The 17,142-nt window shown below is 44.0% G+C and overlaps 1 protein-coding gene across 6 annotated transcripts in view; it reads left to right on the top strand.

Moving 5' to 3' along the window:
* Positions 1-17,142, top strand: part of SRGAP1 (SLIT-ROBO Rho GTPase activating protein 1) — a 316,037-nt gene that overhangs the window by 271,745 nt on the left and 27,150 nt on the right. For 5 of the 6 annotated variants that reach the window (XR_010411472.1, XR_010411471.1, XR_010411470.1 and 2 more), the window contains 6 exons: positions 7,581-7,746; positions 7,837-8,091; positions 10,170-10,422; positions 12,971-13,189; positions 14,764-15,168; positions 15,726-15,981. The gene's annotated coding sequence lies outside the window, so the exon portion shown is untranslated. The remainder of the gene's footprint in view (positions 1-7,580; positions 7,747-7,836; positions 8,092-10,169; positions 10,423-12,970; positions 13,190-14,763; positions 15,169-15,725; positions 15,982-17,142) is intronic. The other variant, XR_010411473.1, reaches the window with a different exon arrangement.

The raw sequence follows: 17,142 nt of genomic DNA, 5'->3' as shown, positions 1-17,142 counted from the left end.
ATTTTATTTATTTATTTGACAGAGACAAAGCGAGAGAAGGAACACAAGCAGGGGGGACTGGGAGAGGGAGAAGCAGGCTTCCCGCTGAGCAGGGAGCCCGATGCGGGGCTCGATCTCAGGACCCTGGGATCATGACCTGAGCCGAAGGCAGATGCTTAATGACTGAGCCACCCAGGCGCCTCTCCTTTCATTTTTCTAATCACTGTTAACACCCAGCACTCCCCCTCCCCCCGCAGAGCTAGTTGCATTAGATGGTGGGAAACTACCTTTTTTTTTTTTGAAGTGTTTTTATCTCACTTGCATTTTTATTTGTGAACTTGAAAATAAGACCTCATGCACAGGGCCTCAATCATGAAGCCAGAGATTTTCAGAGGATGATTTGGAGACCCCTGTGTAGTAAGGAAAGGGGATTGGGAGAGGGCAAGCAAGCCTCCTAAACACTCCCCAGATTGAAATCTTTCCTGAAAAGGATTCTTTGGCATAGTAAACCTTGTCAAGCTGATCTTTGGTTTCATTTGAATACACTGAAATGCAATCCTTAGGTATAGACTATGTTTAGAATTCCCCATGTACTGATATTTTTTTCTTCAAACGTTAAAAAAAAACTAACTCTTGAGGTCTATCAATACCTAATAGTTTTGTAAAAACTATCAGCAATGTGCTGGATTGAATATTGGTAAGAGTTGTGGGATTTTTTTAAATGACCCATAAATCAAGGGAAAAAAGCTTTTCATTGGAACGTAAAATACAAACAGGAAAGTGCACAAATCATTAGTGTAATTCACAGAGTAACACTCTATTGTATCCACCACCCAGATCAAGAACCGGCACAGTATCAGCATCCTAGAAGCTAGGCTTGTGCCTCTCCAAAGTTAATACCCTCACGAATAACACCATGGTTTGGTTTTGCCTGTAGTTTTAACTTTCTAGAAATGGCCTCCTAGTGTATAGATTCTGTGTCTGGCTCCTTCTGTTGAAATTTATGTCTGCGAGAATTATCCATCTTGTTACATATAGCTAGTTTCTTCCGTTTTGACTGGCGTATAGAATTCTGTTACATGAATATGCTCGGTGTTTATTTTATATTTCCTAATTAAACTTTGGGCATTGTATGCAGGAATCTATAAACATGGACAAATAAATGGGAAAAAACCACCTGGTAAAGGAACTATTTTCCTCAAACATGATGGAATGATGTTGAACCAAGCCATTGCCTGGAAGGCCTACCTGATAGAGGGTAGAACCATTCTAGGACCAGAGTTGGATTTAGAGGCTGCCCCACAGGAATGAAGGAGCAAATCAGACTATAGGATTGCTCCAGGAAAGACCTCATTGTCCTGCCTCACCCTCAGATCCAAAGACTCCAGCCTGCCCCAACTCTCTCTGAGCGCGCCTACTTCCTCACATCCCTCCCTCCAGGATGAGAGTCCCATGTGGGTGTGTCTGGTTGTCAAATCCCTCTGTTCATATACCAGCATCCTGTAAGAAGATTAGGAATGCAGAGAAGGAACTGTCTGGCTTCTACCTTGGGTAGTTGGGATTCCTAAAGTGGAAAATTCCCCAAGCTTGATCCAAAGTGCCAAAACAGTCCCGGAAAGCCAAAAACAATGGCAAATTGCATTCTACTGTCCATATGTCTCCATTTCGATTTTGGAAAATATGGTCAACATACCTTTGAAATAATCCTGGTGAGGTTCCTTATTCTTCAGTAGCCTTTTATCTGTTTCTACATAGTAGACAGAAAACTTGCCTTCTATAATTAAAAATTAAACATTTTATCAAGGTTAGTCCTCAGCAAAAGCAGCTGGAGAGCTAGGACTGGGCTAGATATCAAAATGTGTGTGTCTGAGAGAGAGAGAGAGTGCACAAGTGAGCACTCCTCCTAAAGTCCTGAAACAACATGCTTTGTTCAGCATTCGTATCTTGAAGGAAGTTAATGATGTGATCCAGGACATCTCCAACTCTAGGATATTTGTAGCCCAATTCTGGTGACTGGTGAATATACTCTTCATATTGATAAGCTCTCTATCAGGTGTGCTCCTGGGGGTAGGTATATGGCTTTCTTTTTGCTGCTTGGGTGTGCAGCTAAAGTGAGGACTATTGATGCATTCCCCTCTCAGGGATGATGCATTGTGCTAATCTTTTGTCTTTGACATACCCAGGGAATCTCTTGTGTAACAATCATGTCCCTCTAAATGAAAGTGGATGATCATACACTGATATGATATTAACTAACTTGAACATGGGACTCGGGGTTCTAGGCCTTTGATGGACTACATCCATTAAAAAATATATATATATGATCAGGATGTGTAATAGAAGGTACCATCTGTGAGCCAAAGATTATTATTGCATTAGTAACTGAATATTAACAGATGCATTTGAAGAGGGAAAGAAATTTTATTTTTTTGAAGATTTTATTTATTTGTCAGAGAGAGAGCACAAGCGGGGGAGGGTGCAGAGGGAGAGGGAGAAGCAGACTCCCCACTGAGCAGGGAGCCCGATGGGGGACTCGATCCCAGGACCCTGGAATCATGACTTGAGCCAAAGGCAGACGCTCAACCAACTGAGCCACCCAGTCGTCCCAGAAGAGGGAAAGAAATTTTAAATAAGATAAAATTGATTATCTGGTCCTAATTCAAACTCAGTTACTGGACTTCTTCAAATCATCAGCCATACCTCAGTTTCCCAAACAGAAATAATCCACGGTGACATTTTAATATATTGTCTTCCAGTCTTAAACTATTCTTATTTTTAGCACAGTTAAATTCATAATCTATATATAATTGTGTGTCCTTATTGGGTTTTTCTCCCCACATCAGTTCACATTACAATTGTCAGTGAATGCGATTTTTATTAATTGCTACATAATATTCTAGCATATGAACATACCATAATTTATTTAATCATTTTCTTATCATTGAGTGAGCCTGTTTGCAGGTTTCATTTTTTCAATTGCATAGTATGTTGTAGTGAGCAGCTCCATACACGGTCATTGTCTGCATTTTGGAACGTTAATTAAGCACCGACTCCAAAAGGTGAAACAACTAATTCAGGGGGCATAAGCACCCCTAAGACCCAGGATAAATACTGCCAGGAAGATGGCACACATTTGCCCCACTGCCAGCAGTGTGAAAGAATACACGACACAAGTTTAAAATCCTGTCACTTTTTCTTTGCCAATGTAATAGGTAAACGATAGGTTCGATCTGAATTCTTGGCAGTCTTTGTTACATGCACACCCACACTTCCGGAGTGGAAGTCTCCCTGTCTTACTCACGCCTTTGTCCTAAGGGTCCGATGTTTCACTGTAGTTTCAGCTGAACATCGTCAGAGACTTTCCTCAGGCACCTTACATTCAACAGACCTAAAAACCAAAACCACTTTCTTTAATGCCAAAATATATCCTGCACCCCTGTTTTACCGAATTTTATCTCCGCTTTCACCTCATTCTGAGCTTCACTCCTTTCTGCCTCAACTCTGCAGTAGCCTCCTGCATCCTTTCCTTGGGTCTCTTGTCTCCCCTTTGCAACAGTGACCTACACTCTTGCTAATCAACTTTCTTCAAAACAAAACAAAACATAACACTAACAATCATTAGGGGCGCCTGGGTGGCTCAGTCCTTAAGCATCTGCCTTCAAGCTCAGGTCCTGATCCCAGAGTCCTGGGATCGAGCCCCGCATCAGGCTCCCTGCTCAGCGGACAGCCTGCTCCTTCCTCTCCTGCCCCTTTACCAAGCTCATGCTCTCTCTTGCTCTCTCTCAAATAAAATTAAAAAAAAAAAAAAAAAAACAATTTTATTATGTACCAGGCATTTATAAATTTCATATATATTTTCATTTTAAATACAATCTAACCCCCAACATGGGGCTCAAACTCATGACCCCAAGATCAAGAGTCGCATGTTCCACCAACTGAGCCAGCCAGGCTCCCCCCAGGCATTGTTTCAAACATGTTAATGATAACTAGCGTGTGTTAAGCGCCAGACACCATTCTGCAAATATGAATTCATTTAATCCTCACAAGAAAGCCAAGAGAAAGAGCTACAATGATTATCATCCTTACAGCAAAGAAAATTAAGCCACGGGGCAGTTAAGAACTTGCTGTGGGGGCTGCCTGGGTGGCTCTGTCAGTTGAGCATCTGACTCTTGGCTTCGCTCAAGTCCTGATCTCAGGATCGGGAGATCGAGCCCCGCACTGGGCTCCGTGCTCAGCTCACATCTGCTTGAGATTCTCTCTCCCCTTCTCTGCCCGTCCCCACTGCCTGTGCTCTAACTAAATAGATAGATAAATAAAAATTCTTAAAAAACAAACAAAAATCAAAACCAGTTGCCGTGGTCCCGGAGCTAGCCCCTGGCAGGGCCGGGATCGCATTCCACGCGGCCTGGTCCTGGGCGCTGCACGCTGGCACCCTAAGATGCTCCTGTCTTCCCACTGCTCAGAGCCATGCGTGACGCCCCACTGCAGGCCCGGAGCTTTGTCTTCTCCATCTTTGTATCCTCTCACCTCACACACTGCTAACTAAATAGCACATCAGCGAAACTGAAAAGAATTCACTCTCTGCCATCCTCTGCGGCCTGCCATTTCAACCCCACTGCCCCCCACTTCCTCTCAAGAACCTTTACTTTCCGCCAAGTCCGGGTCCCTGTCCCTGAACACGCCCGGCCGTTTGCGCCCTCAGCCTGCCTCAGGCCATCCCTCAGCCTCAGGTGTCCCCTACCTCACTCAGAGATCTGCCCGTCGAAGTCCGGTTTGTCCTTGAAAGCCCAACTAAAATGTCACATGGTCCATGAAGCGTACCCCAGATCTCGCGCGGCCATCCCTCGCTTTCTCCTCCATATGATTCCAGGGTGGTTCACTTCCCTGGCTCAGGCCCTCTGCTCGGGCGTGACTGCGAATGAGACATGCAGGCTCCCGGTCTCCTGAGCTGCAGTCCCCGTTGGCTAACAAGCACCTAACAAGCCAACAACTATTTCAGCAAAATAATTTCGGGTGCTAATAACTGCTGTGGAAAGCCAAGGAGAAACAGAAAGGGGTGATGTGATGTAGAGTGCCTGGGAGGGGCACTCCAGCTGGGACAGCTTGGAAGTCACCGCTGAGGTGGTCAAATGTGAGCTAAGATCTGAATGATGGGAAGAAACCAGCCATGCGAAGAGCAAGGCAGAGGGACCTGCTCGTGCAAGTGCCCTGCGCATCGGCCGCGCTCAGAGTGGTTAGGGTGTTAAAGAAGGTCACCATGGCTGGAGCGCTCCAATGAGAACTGAAGAGGAAGAGGAAGATGGAGATTGGACAGACACCAGGTTTTGGAGGACCTCGGAGGCCAAAGTAAGGTAGTTAGATGTCATTCTAAGCTCAAGGAAAGCCATTGGAAGGATCTAAGCAGGAATATAACATCACCCATGCTTTTAAAAGATCACTCTACAAAACCATAAGGATGTGTCACCTCACACCTGTTAGAATGGCCATAGAAAGAAAGAAAGAAAGAAAGAAAGAAAGAAAGAAAGAAAGAAAGAAAGAAAGAAAGAAAGAAAGAAAGAAAGAAAAGAAAGAAAAAGAAAGAAAGAAAAGAAAAAGAAAGAAAGAAGTAAAGAAAGAAAAGAAAGAAAGAAAGAAGGAAAGAAAGAAGGAAAAAAAGAAGGAAAGAAAAGAAAGAAAGAAGAAAAGAAAAAGAAAGAAAGAAAAGAAAAAAAGAAAGAAAAGAAAGAAGGAAAGAAAGAAAAGAAAGAAAGAAAGAAGAAGGAAATGGAGGGAAGGAGGGAGGGAGGGAGGAGAGGGAAGAAAATAACGAGTGTTGGCAAGGATGTGAAGAAGTGAAAAAACTGGAATCCTTATACGCTGCTGGTGGGACTGTAAAATGATGCAGCTGCTGTGGAAAACAGTGTGGAGGTTCCTGAAAAAACTAAAAACAGAACTACCGTATGATCCAGCAATGCCACTTCCGGGTATGTATCCACAGCATTGTGAAGAGATATTTGTATACTGCTGTTATCACAGCATTATTCACAACAGCCACGAAAGCAGTTGAAATGTCAGTCAGCAAACAGATAAAGAAGACGTGGTGTACACATTCAGCCTTACAAAAGGAGGAGGGAGGCCTGTCACACGCCACAGCATGGATCTTGAGGACATCAGACTAAGTGAAATAAGCCAGTTACAAAAAGACAGATACGGTACAGGTCCACTTAGGTGAGGTATCTAGAGTAGTCAGACTCTTAGAAAGTAGAGTGGTGGCGGCAGGGGCTGGAGGGGGTGGGGAGACGGGCAGGGGGAGTTGTTCAGTGGGTAGAGGGCTTCAGTGTTGCAAGATGAAACACTAGATACACATCTGTTCCACAACAGCGTGCATATGCTTAATGCTACTGTCGTGTGCATGCAAAAATAGTATGACGGTGAATTTTATGTGTTTTTTACAACGACAAGAAAGAAGATCACTCTAGATGCTCTAAGAATCACCTGGCGGTGGGGACGTAGGGAGGGAATGGCAAGAGTGAAGTGGGAGACCACAGTTAAGAAGCAACAGTGAGAGGGGCGCCTGGGTGGCTCAGTCGTTAAGCGTCTGCCTTCGGCTCAGGTCATGATCCCAGGGTCCTGGGATCGAGCCCCGCATCGGGCTCCCTGCTCGGCAGGAAGCCTGCTTCTCCCTCTCCCTCTCCCCCTGCTTGTGTTCCCTCTTGCGCTGTGTCTCTCTCTGTCAAATAAATAAATAAAATCTTTAAAAAAAAAAAAAAAAGAAGCAACAGTGAGAGATGAGGGTGGCGTGGACCACTGCAGGTGGAGAAGGACAGACTGGGAGTCAATTTTAAGAGTTCAACCAACAGGATTGGCAGATAAATTGGATATGGGGATAGAGAAAAAGGAAGAAGCAAGACTGACTCTCAGGTTTGTGTTTTCAAGCAACTGGGTGGACAATGTTGGCATTTACTTACGAAAAACCGGGGGGATGTCAGCAAGAGGGACCAACCAAGAATTCAGGTTTGGGCTTACCTAAGACGGCTGTTAGACATCCAAGAGGACACATCTGGGAGGTAATCGGATCTGACTCAGGGCGGGTCTGTTAGTTTGGTATTGAAAGGTATGAGACTGGAGGAGATCTTCTAGACCCAGAGGGAGAAGAAGGGCGAAAGCCCAGAACCAGGACCTCATGCTAAGTGTGCGTGCAGAGCTTTGGTGGGATGAGGGGTGAGCCGGGGAGCCAGAGGGGCAGCCAGGGAGGAAGAGGAAGACTGGGAGAGGGTAATATTATCTCAAGTAACGTTCTCGGGGCCGGAAGCCCTTGTTCTCTCTGCTTAGGAGAGTCTTAGAATTTACTGAGATGTCAGGATGGTTTGTCTTCTCACCTCACTAAGGTCACTTCTTCGAAGAGGCTCTCCCCAATCCCCCGACCTAAAGAAGTGCACCTTGCCACCTGCCCTGCTCTCTATCAGGACACTGACTCTGCCTATTATCAGGCGATACAAATCCTTATGATCACTTTAAGTTATAAACACAGTCTTAATTTAGTCATTTGCAATGTTTGGTCCCATGTAAATAATGTAAACTTCATATTTCATTTGAATGAACGTTCTCCTCCCCACCTCCAGCTGGGGTCAGCAGCCGCAGAGGGGAAGCCAAGACCTAGAAGAGAAGGAGCCAGAGGGAGAGGAAAAGATGCACGAAAGTTCTTCCTTGATCAGTACCATCTGCTTCAACTGGCTTTGTGCTTAAGCCAGAGTGAGACCCAGACTCTTTCCTGAGAGAAGTGCTTTGGTGAGTCTTCAGAGACACCTGACCCCATCGGTCCCTGCGGGATCGCTCCCTCAAAGTCCCCTGATGCCTGTCTGTCTTTTGCTTCCTCAGCCGGCAGGAATCCAGCTCAGGTCTGCGAGACTCTGCTCTCACCTCCAGGCAATCCTTTGGCCAAGACCTAAGGCGCCACTGACCCCGCCTTCTCTTGCAGAGAGCTCGGCCCACTTCCTGCCCCGCCCACCCCGTAGACCCCGGAAGTGCAGCTAGACCACACCCCCATCTCCCTCAGCCCCTCTGTCAGCACCTTACTGGAGAGGTCGCAGGAAGTCAGACCCCGCCCCGCTGTGTCCCTCCACTGCAGGGGATGTAAGTCAAAATTGGGGCCGTGGGGGCCGGCGGTGCACTAAGGTGCAAGTGTGCACTAGGCACCCCAGTCTCCTTTGAGGGGTACTCACAGCACACCCATACCTCTCTCTAAAAGCCTCTTCATAAATCATTCTCCTAATATCCAGCATCTATATGCCACTAGAGGAAAGTGAGGCATTCACAAGCTTTTAATGAAATCTTTTGAAAATGTGCGTGTTGATTTGGTCTCCTACATTAGAGTATGAGGTTTTGGTCCCTCGGTGGAGCTTCCATATTTATATCCTGTTACGCAGTAGTAAATGCTACCTGAAGAAAATAAAGCAGGATAATAGAATAAAGGGGGATTGGGAAGTGCTGTTTTATTTTATCGCAGAATGAAAACCATTTAAAATGTATCTAATTTAGAAAAGGTAATACAGTGACATGAATCAGACACAAAAACGTATTAAAAGGTGTTCAGGGAAAGTCTCCTTCCCACCCCTGGCCCCCATTCACCTGTATCTCCCCATTCATCCTGCCTAGGTAACCTGTCTACATGCTTTTGTGTGTGTCCTTACTGGTTTTTTTAAAATATAAACAAGCAAATACAAGCATGTACTATTCTTATTTTAGCCCCTCCTCACAGAGATGGCAGCCTGCCAGCCATGCTGTTTTGCACTTCGCTTTTTTACCTGATTGTATATCTTGGAGAGTTTCCCATATCAGGACTTGGAGATCTTCCTCATTCTCCTTTATAGCTGCAAATTAAGAAAGTAGTCCATTGTATGAATGTTCTGTAATTTATTTAACCTGTCCCCTATTGAGGAACATGTAGGTAGTTTGCAATATTTTGTTATTTCAGATAATGTTGCAATGGATAACTTTATCCTTAGGTCATTTCCCACGCATGCGAGTGTATCTGTAGGATAACTTTCCAGAGGTGGAATCCCTGGGCCGAAGGGCATGCATGTTTGTGACCTGGGTCACTGTTGCTAGATTGCCCTGCAAAGGGGCAGGACAAATTTATATCCTCATCAGCCTGTATCCAGGGTATTCACTTAGCAGGTTGTTGGGGTGGCTTCTCTGCGGAGTTCACATTTGAGCAGCAGTCTGAACCTCAAAAAGGAGCCATCCATGTGAAACGCCGAGGGAAGATCATTCCGGGTAGAGGGAGCTAGGGTCAAGGTCTGAGGCAGAAATAAGCTCAGAACAGCAAAACTGTCAGTGAATGAGGGGGACCAGGAACGAGGTAGGTTGGGGGCCTCAGCAGGAGCCGGATCGTGTAGACCCAGGTTGGGAGTTGGGATTTTGTTCCAAGTGGCATGGGCAGTCATCATAGGGGGTTGAAGTGGAGACATGAGGTGATGTGTTTCTGTTCTGCTTCTTCAAAATGTCTTTAACTGTCTGTCTTGCTCACCGGAGCAGACCAGTTCTTAGGTGCATTGTAAACATCCATCCTAAAAGCCTCTTCTCAGCAAAGATCTAAGAAAACTGTAGATACACAGGGACTTAAAGACAAGCCAACTTCATTGAGGCCCGAAGACCTAAGTCACACTACAGATCCATACTATGTAAGTTTAAAAACAACAGAAGGGAAAGGATGCCCGTGTAAATCACGAAGGCCTAGAACCAGGATGAACTCAGTCTTGCCTCCAGCGGCATGCAGACACTTCACATTAGTGTTTTTATTATTCATTTCCTGGTACTAGGTTCCTTAACTCAGGACGAAGATAAGGATTTTCGAGTCCATGGGAATGCTGATCCTGACGTGAGCATACATTGTTCTTCCTTTTGTTTTCCATCTCTCTGATACAGTGACGAAAGGACATCAACAGAAAAGTTGCATGTTAACAAGTTCATGCATCTTGCACAGTTTAAAATGACCTTCAATTTCAAGTCAACTCTCTAGGCCTTTCCTTAGAAATGAGACAATGATTTCATCTGTCCTGACGGTTGGACACATTGGCAAAAAATCGCCACCAAATGAACGCTGAGGGGAAAGGTGCTCCCTTCACCCACTGGGCCCTGTTATGGAGTACGTATTGCAGTACATTGCCTTCAGCGTCTGTTTTTACTGGAACGCTTATTTACTCCTTCAGGGACATTGTTCGGACATCTTAGTCATCTGCCAACGTGTACCTTTGGTTGCCTGTGTCAGCACCGCTTAGATTTGCTACTTCAGAGGACGCCACGCCTTAGCACCCACATCTGCTCTGACCGCAGGGACTTCGCACAGCACTCCGCTTTGGGCACAGCTCTCAAAGGCCAGCAACTGCGCAGTGGTGGGGGCCCGTCTGCCACGCTCAGGGGATGAGCACTGGGTGCAGCCGGACAACTTCTGCATCCCCTCAGGTCCTTGGAAGCAAGAAGGAATTCTGTCGAGCGGGGAGGGATGAGAGCCTGAAAAGGAATAGATAAACTTCTGGAAACTCTACTGGGTCTGGCAATTGGGGGTTGAGGCTCAGGCGATGGAACTGTAAGAATGTAATAAGGAGGGGCGCCTGGGTGGCTCAGTCGGTTAAGCGTCTGCCTTCAGCTCAGGTCATGATCTCAGGGTCCTGAGATCGAGCCCCAAGTTGCGCTCCCTGCTCAGCGGGGAGCCTGCTTCTCCCTCTCCCTCTGCCTGCCACGCCCCTCCCCCTGCTTGTGCTCTCTTGCTCTCTCTCTCTCTGTCAAATAGATGGATAAAATCTTTAAAAAGAAATGTAATAAGGATGAATTCCACCTTCCAATGGGGTGGCTTAACAGTAGCCTCCTCTCTACTGTGACCAGTACTTCCGTGTCCAGAAGTTCCTGGTGATTATCTTCTAGAAAGTTTCCCCTTCAACCTGCCTTGTCAAGACTCAATGATAATATCTTCATTCTAAATATATTTCTCAATTCCAGTAGACTTTTTAAACTCGTGACCTGCACTTGACCTACATATGAATTCCTATTTTGAAATTTTCTCTGGGCGCCTGGGTGGCTCAGTTGGTTGAGCGACTGCCTTCGGCTCAGGTCATGATCCTGGAGTCCTGGGATTGAGTCCCGTATCGGGCTCCCTGCTCGGCGAGGAGCCTGCTTCTCCCTCTGACCCTCCCCACTCTCATGTACTTTCTCGCTCTCTCAAATAAATAAATAAATCTTTAAAAAAAAAAAAAAAAGAAAAGAAATTTTCTCTATTTAAGGTAAATTATTCCCAGAGCCCATGGTGATATTTTTCATAATCAGAGACATTTGACCCTCCTCTTGCTCACCTATATCGCTGGGACACTTGGTTTTCTGGCCATAACCTTACTATTTTTTCTTCATGAATACACTCCCATTCCAAACAGGCTATATGATAACTTTCCTTTTTCTAAGTGCAAATGTATGAGCTATTGTGGATGGTAATTTTACTTGTTTTGGTCAGGTGTTTTACCTCTTCAGTCAGAATTTGTGGTTGTGTATTTTGCTTCACACCATGGTAAGGAAGTTTTCCTCATTTCTGAGCATCTTAATTTTTTTCCTTCAACATTTTATTGCTGTTAAGAAAAACTAAAATACCACCAAGAAAAAATGAAACAGTTTCTCCCACTATTTTGCTCATAGAGACTGAAGTGATTAAACCAGCACAGATAAGTTCTGGCTGTGTCTTTTCCACACCATCTTCTCTGGAGGTGGCAAATGCAATGTTCACATCCCTTTGCTGTAAACAGGCACCATTTTGCAACTGTTGTGGGCTGCAGAATTTGGGAAATTCTCTCTGGTTAAATAGTAACCGGGTCTAGACTGTCCCTCACCTCTTTAATATTCAGGGTCTGGGGCGCCTGGCTGGCTCAGTCAGTAGAGTGTGCGACTCTTAATCTTAGGGTTGTGAGTTTGAGCCCCATGTTGGGTTTAGACATTATAAATAAATAAACTTAAAAAAAACATTCAGGGTTCTGTTTATCCTCAAGAACAATTCTTTTATCTTTATTAGGAAGAATATTCTTTCTGAATACATGTATCAGAGCTTTTAGTTGAAAGCAACGGAAACCAACTCTGGCTAATTTAAACAGAAAGGATTTTAAGAGACTAAAGGTGAAGCTTCTGCTTAAAGGTGGTGATTTGAAGATAGGCATTTACCTCTGTGACCTCCTAACACCTCTCTGTTAAAAGGGAATTTTTTTTAAAGTAGGCTCCACACCCAACATGGGCCGTGAACTCATGACCCTGAGATCAAGAGTTGCACGCATTACTGACTGAGCCAGCCAGATGCCCCTGGGGCATTTTTATTAAAAAAAAAAAAAAAGACAAATTCAAGGGTTAAAGAGAGTAAAGGAGGTAACACAGTAACGGTTTTGGAAGATAGAAGACAAAGAGCAACTTATTTAGGACCTGGAGAAAGTTGAATCCTAAATTGGAAAACTCATATGCACTAAAGAAATTTCTCAAGGCTCAGAAATTGATTGTACTTGGTACTTCTGCGAGATGAGGCCGAAAGAGGGAGATTTGCAGACCTACAGATGAAAATGTTAGGGATCTAGCAAGAACCCAGCTTAAGCGAGCAGAGTGAGAAAGAAAAGAGGGTAGACCATGAAGCAGGAAAGCGAGCCAAGGAGCCAAAGGCTAATGACGGAGGGCATTCAGAGCACACTGAGTTTGGATGTTCTTCTAAAGGGGATGGAAGATTTGTAGAGGGGATGGGGAGTCCAGGTAACAAGTTGAAAGTATAATGGTACAGGACTTAAACCTGCCCCTCCCACGAGATTAAATGACTTGAGGGGGAGTAGGTATATGGCCCACACTGGGCCAAATTAGGACTATGGATCTTAGATCATAATATGGAAGCCATGTATTGAGGCTAGCAGGGCGACGAAGTAGGAAGAGCCATTCCTATCTGACTAGTAGTAAAACTTCTGTTTTACTTTTGGAAAATCATTTCTCTCTTTTCCCTTAGGGGACTAAGTCAATAGGATGTAGGCCTGGAACTGTGGGGGCCACCACCATCCTCCAGCCTGCCTGAGAATGATGCCAACACAGAGAAAACAGACAACAGGAGAGAAATACAAAGTGACAGAGGAACCAAATTTTGATGACATTGTGTGAGCCCTTGAATGCAGATGAACCTATGTATTTTGTTTGTAAAACAAAATACAACGCTGGATTTATCAGCTTTGTAAGCCAATACATTTCCTTGTTTTAACTCAAGGTAGTTTGAGTTGGGTTTCTGTCACTAGCAAAATTTTGGATTAATACAGACACCAAATTATTAACGGTGATTATCTTCAGTAGTGAGATTACAGGTGATGGTTGGCCCTTTCTGCTTATATGTGCTTTGTTTTGTTTGTTTTTAGTAGCGATAACAAATTTACTAATTTTACAACAAAAGAGAAATTAAAGTATTATTTTAATATATACAGCGGAGAGATAGAACGTCATTATGGTTAGAGAACCAGCAGATGCTTGAACAATCTAAGAAAGGGCTTTGGACCTTTCTTGGCAATCTCCAATTTCTACTTTGCTTCTAGGTTTCTCTTGTGCCCCGCCCCCTCGTGTTACTTACATAATCCACTTTATTTTTTTCTTTAAGATTTTAACTATTTACTTGAGAGAGAGAGCGTGCAAGAAAGAGCACGAATGGTGGGAACGGGCAGAGGGAGAGGCAGAAGGGAGCCCGACACGGGGCTCAATACCAGGACCCTCAGATAATGACTTAGAGCCAATCCCGGGACCTTCAGATCATGACTTGAGCTGAAGGCAGACACTTAACCGACTGAGCCACCCAGGCGCCCCTACATAATCCATTTTAAAAGTCCAGGAATAGAGAAATGGCATTAATGACTTCTGAAAGTCTCTGCCAAGCCTGTGATTTTCAGAATGACCTCTATTCCTACATGGGCCATAATTGTACTCTAATTAAAGCTAATGTTGGTGCTGTGTTTTTCTTTGCAAGAGAAAAGGACAGAACATGAGAAATTCTTTTCTTTCCAGTAAACACTTTCATACTTACTTACAGAACAAGAAAAGATGCTATTGATAAGACTTTGGATAGCTGGAAACTCCATTAAATTTAGCTTGAACATGGCAAGCATGTTCCACTTATAAAGAACAAAAGGAAACGGGCTTAATTTGCTGCTGGACGGAGTTGTTCACCTGAAGGAAAAACTCTAGTTCCTCAGTCAAGGAAGTAATGCTGTTACCAAGGGGAGTGATGGAATGAATCTTGAGACTGACTCCTCTGGGGCTCCCTCAAATGGGCTCTGGATCTCCCTGGAAATTTGGATATCAATTTTCCTGGGCCTTGACTCCCTCTAAGGTTCTTCTTGGCAGTAAGTCTGTGCAAAGCACAAAGAGTACCGAAGTTCATGATCACAAGAAAAGAAAATGACTGGGTAACTTAAGCAAAAGTGGAATTTTCTTAAAGACTAAATAGTCAGCTTGGAGAACTTCCAGAAGGCCAGAGAATTAGACTTAATGGCTATCTGGCTAGGAATCCACTCAGGGTAATGCCACAGAAAAGACTATGTGAGGACACCTGCCTCGCTCCTGTCCCTGAGCCCAGACCTCACAGGACATACCTGTGACTGCCCCTGCAAAACTGCCACTTGAGGAAGGAAGGGAGGGAGGGAAGGAAAGACTATGGATCTTAGATCATAATATGGAAGCCATGTATTGAGGCTAGCAGGGCGACGAAGTAGGAAGAGCCATTCCTATCTGACTAGAGTACTATTATTTTGGCCTCTGTTATAGGAGATGAATCTGTATCCTAAGTACTCCCCTTGGGTTTTATCAATATAGCCTCCTTTGACTTCAAAATCAATGGCAGATGGCTTTGGACAAGAGAAGTGAAGCCAATGATGGGTGTATGATGCCACGCTGGAAGGTTCCAGCAGGAAGTGAAGAGGCACTAATGAGCTGAAAACCACTCATCTTTTTTGGCCAGACTTGGTGTGTTTCGGGCTTCCAATCAACCGATAAGAAACAAATCTATCCGGGAAAAAAAGTATCACCAGCAATGTCCATAAAGACACCACTTCAATCCATCATCTGGAGGAAGGAGCCCTACGGGTGTTCACAAAAGCACAGGTGCTGTCCTCAAGCTCGATGAACCGGTCCTCTCACCTTCCTGGGTGGACTGATGGAAGCAACAAGAAGGTAAGGATCATTCCCTCCACATTCTTCCCCCGAGAGAGGAGTGTCCTTCCCACTGCAGTTAGCTAATGGTCATTTGGGCCACAGACTGCCTCAAAATCATCTGGGATATTTGTGTAAATACAAATTCCTAGGGTCCACCCAAAAAATCGGAATCAATAGGTCTGGAATGCTTATTGTGGTGATCATTTTGCAATATATACAAATATTGAATTATTATGTTCTACACCTGAAACTGATATAATGTTATATGTCAGCTGGAATAGGGTCCAGCAACCTGCATCTTACACACTTGCTGGGGGATTTTCCTGCACCATGGAGTTTAAGAATTGCTGTCATATGTGATCGTGTAAAATTTTTATAGTAGCAAACTCAAATAAAAATACACCGCGAAATGCACCAAAAAGCCTTTTCCAGAGTTCATGTTCATACACCAAAGTCATCTCAGAAAAATGGAAAGGTCTGTGAATTCAGATTTGTTCCAATATATTTTTTCTAAATTCTCTAATGAGCCCCAGATTGAGCCCAAACCATGAATATTACTACTCCTTCTTTTCCAGAAATCCAAAAGGAGCATCTAAATTGGCTCCTTGGGAGCATTCAAGAAAAAGGTCTATCACATCTATGTAACATAAGAACAACATATATTTCCCATTGATGATCCCATACAGTGGATTCAAAGCAAAAAGGAATGAAACCTCTATCAGAACCAGAGAGAAAAAAGAGCCAGTCTTTTGGCTGCTTCTCAAAAGGCTTCACTTCAAAGTGTGATTCTAAGAAATACATCAATGAGGAATAGGCGATTGGATTGAACTGGTAAGTGTCCTTCATGTTATATGCAATCTAAAAAAGTCAAACTCAGAAACAGAGGCTAGAATCATAGTTGCCTGGGAGTAGGAACTGGGGAGATGTTGGTCAAAGGGTATACATTTTTCAGTTATAAGAGGAGTAAGTTCTGGGCATCTAATGTACAGAATGATGATTATAGTTACTAATATAATGTATTACATACTTGAAATTTGCTAGAAGAGTAGATCTTAAGTGTTCTCACCACACACATATAAAAAATAACTACGTGAGGTGATGCATGTGTTAATTAGCTTGATTGTGGTAATCGTTTCCCAATGGATGTACATAACAAATCATCACACTGTATACCTTAAATATATACATTTTTTGTGTCAATTATACCTCAGTGAGGCTAGGGGGAAAAAAGTATCCTTTATCATTTACAATCCATTAAATTTATTTTGACCTTATACCATTTCATACCAAGTGAACTTTGGAGGCATTCAGTGGAGCTTGGCAGAAACCCTTTCAGAGTGATAAAAAGAAACACAGCTTCTGCAATGTCATTCTTTAATATGAGCCATAGAAGACTAGGGGTGGGGGTGGGAAGGGTGTCTATTCTCATCACAGAGTTGAAAAGATTTAAGCCATGTGATCTAAGAATAAGAAAAAATCATATAAATCCTGAAACGTACACACAGAGTCTGAAACTGTACCCCCTTTAAAAGTACTATACAATATGGTCAAGTTTTAAGGAAAGAAGGAAAGACGGGGCTTAATGAACCCACCTCTTCTAGAGACTGGTCCCCCAAATTTCCATTTCGTTGCCATGACAACCAGTACTCCATCATTGCCATAGTAACCAGCTGAATAGCATTAGTCTAAAGACAAGCTCTCTGATTGGGTGCCCCGCAGAAGCCACGAGGAGCCACACAACAATGCTGAAAGGGCTGTTCTGGGATCACACTGACCTATTTCTAGCCTCCCAGTGTGGTTCAGTTCTCCGCTGTGTTTCCCTAAACCGAATATTGTTTTTGGAATGAGACGATTTCAAGAAGTGCCTGACAATTATCCTCCCCCATGTCAGTGATCAATTGGAGGCCATTCATCTTCTAATTTTCCAGAAGTGTGGTAATATCTGACAGCCACACCCTTCACCAGGCCCTGCCGCTTCATCCCGACCTCCCC

This window comes from Mirounga angustirostris, unplaced genomic scaffold, assembly GCF_029215605.1.
Source record: "Mirounga angustirostris isolate CCGP_5_RB_7025 unplaced genomic scaffold, mMirAng1.0.hap1 SCAF_5, whole genome shotgun sequence".
In the NCBI taxonomy this organism is placed as follows: domain Eukaryota; kingdom Metazoa; phylum Chordata; class Mammalia; order Carnivora; family Phocidae; genus Mirounga; species Mirounga angustirostris.
This window is presented reverse-complemented; position numbering and strand designations above follow the sequence as displayed.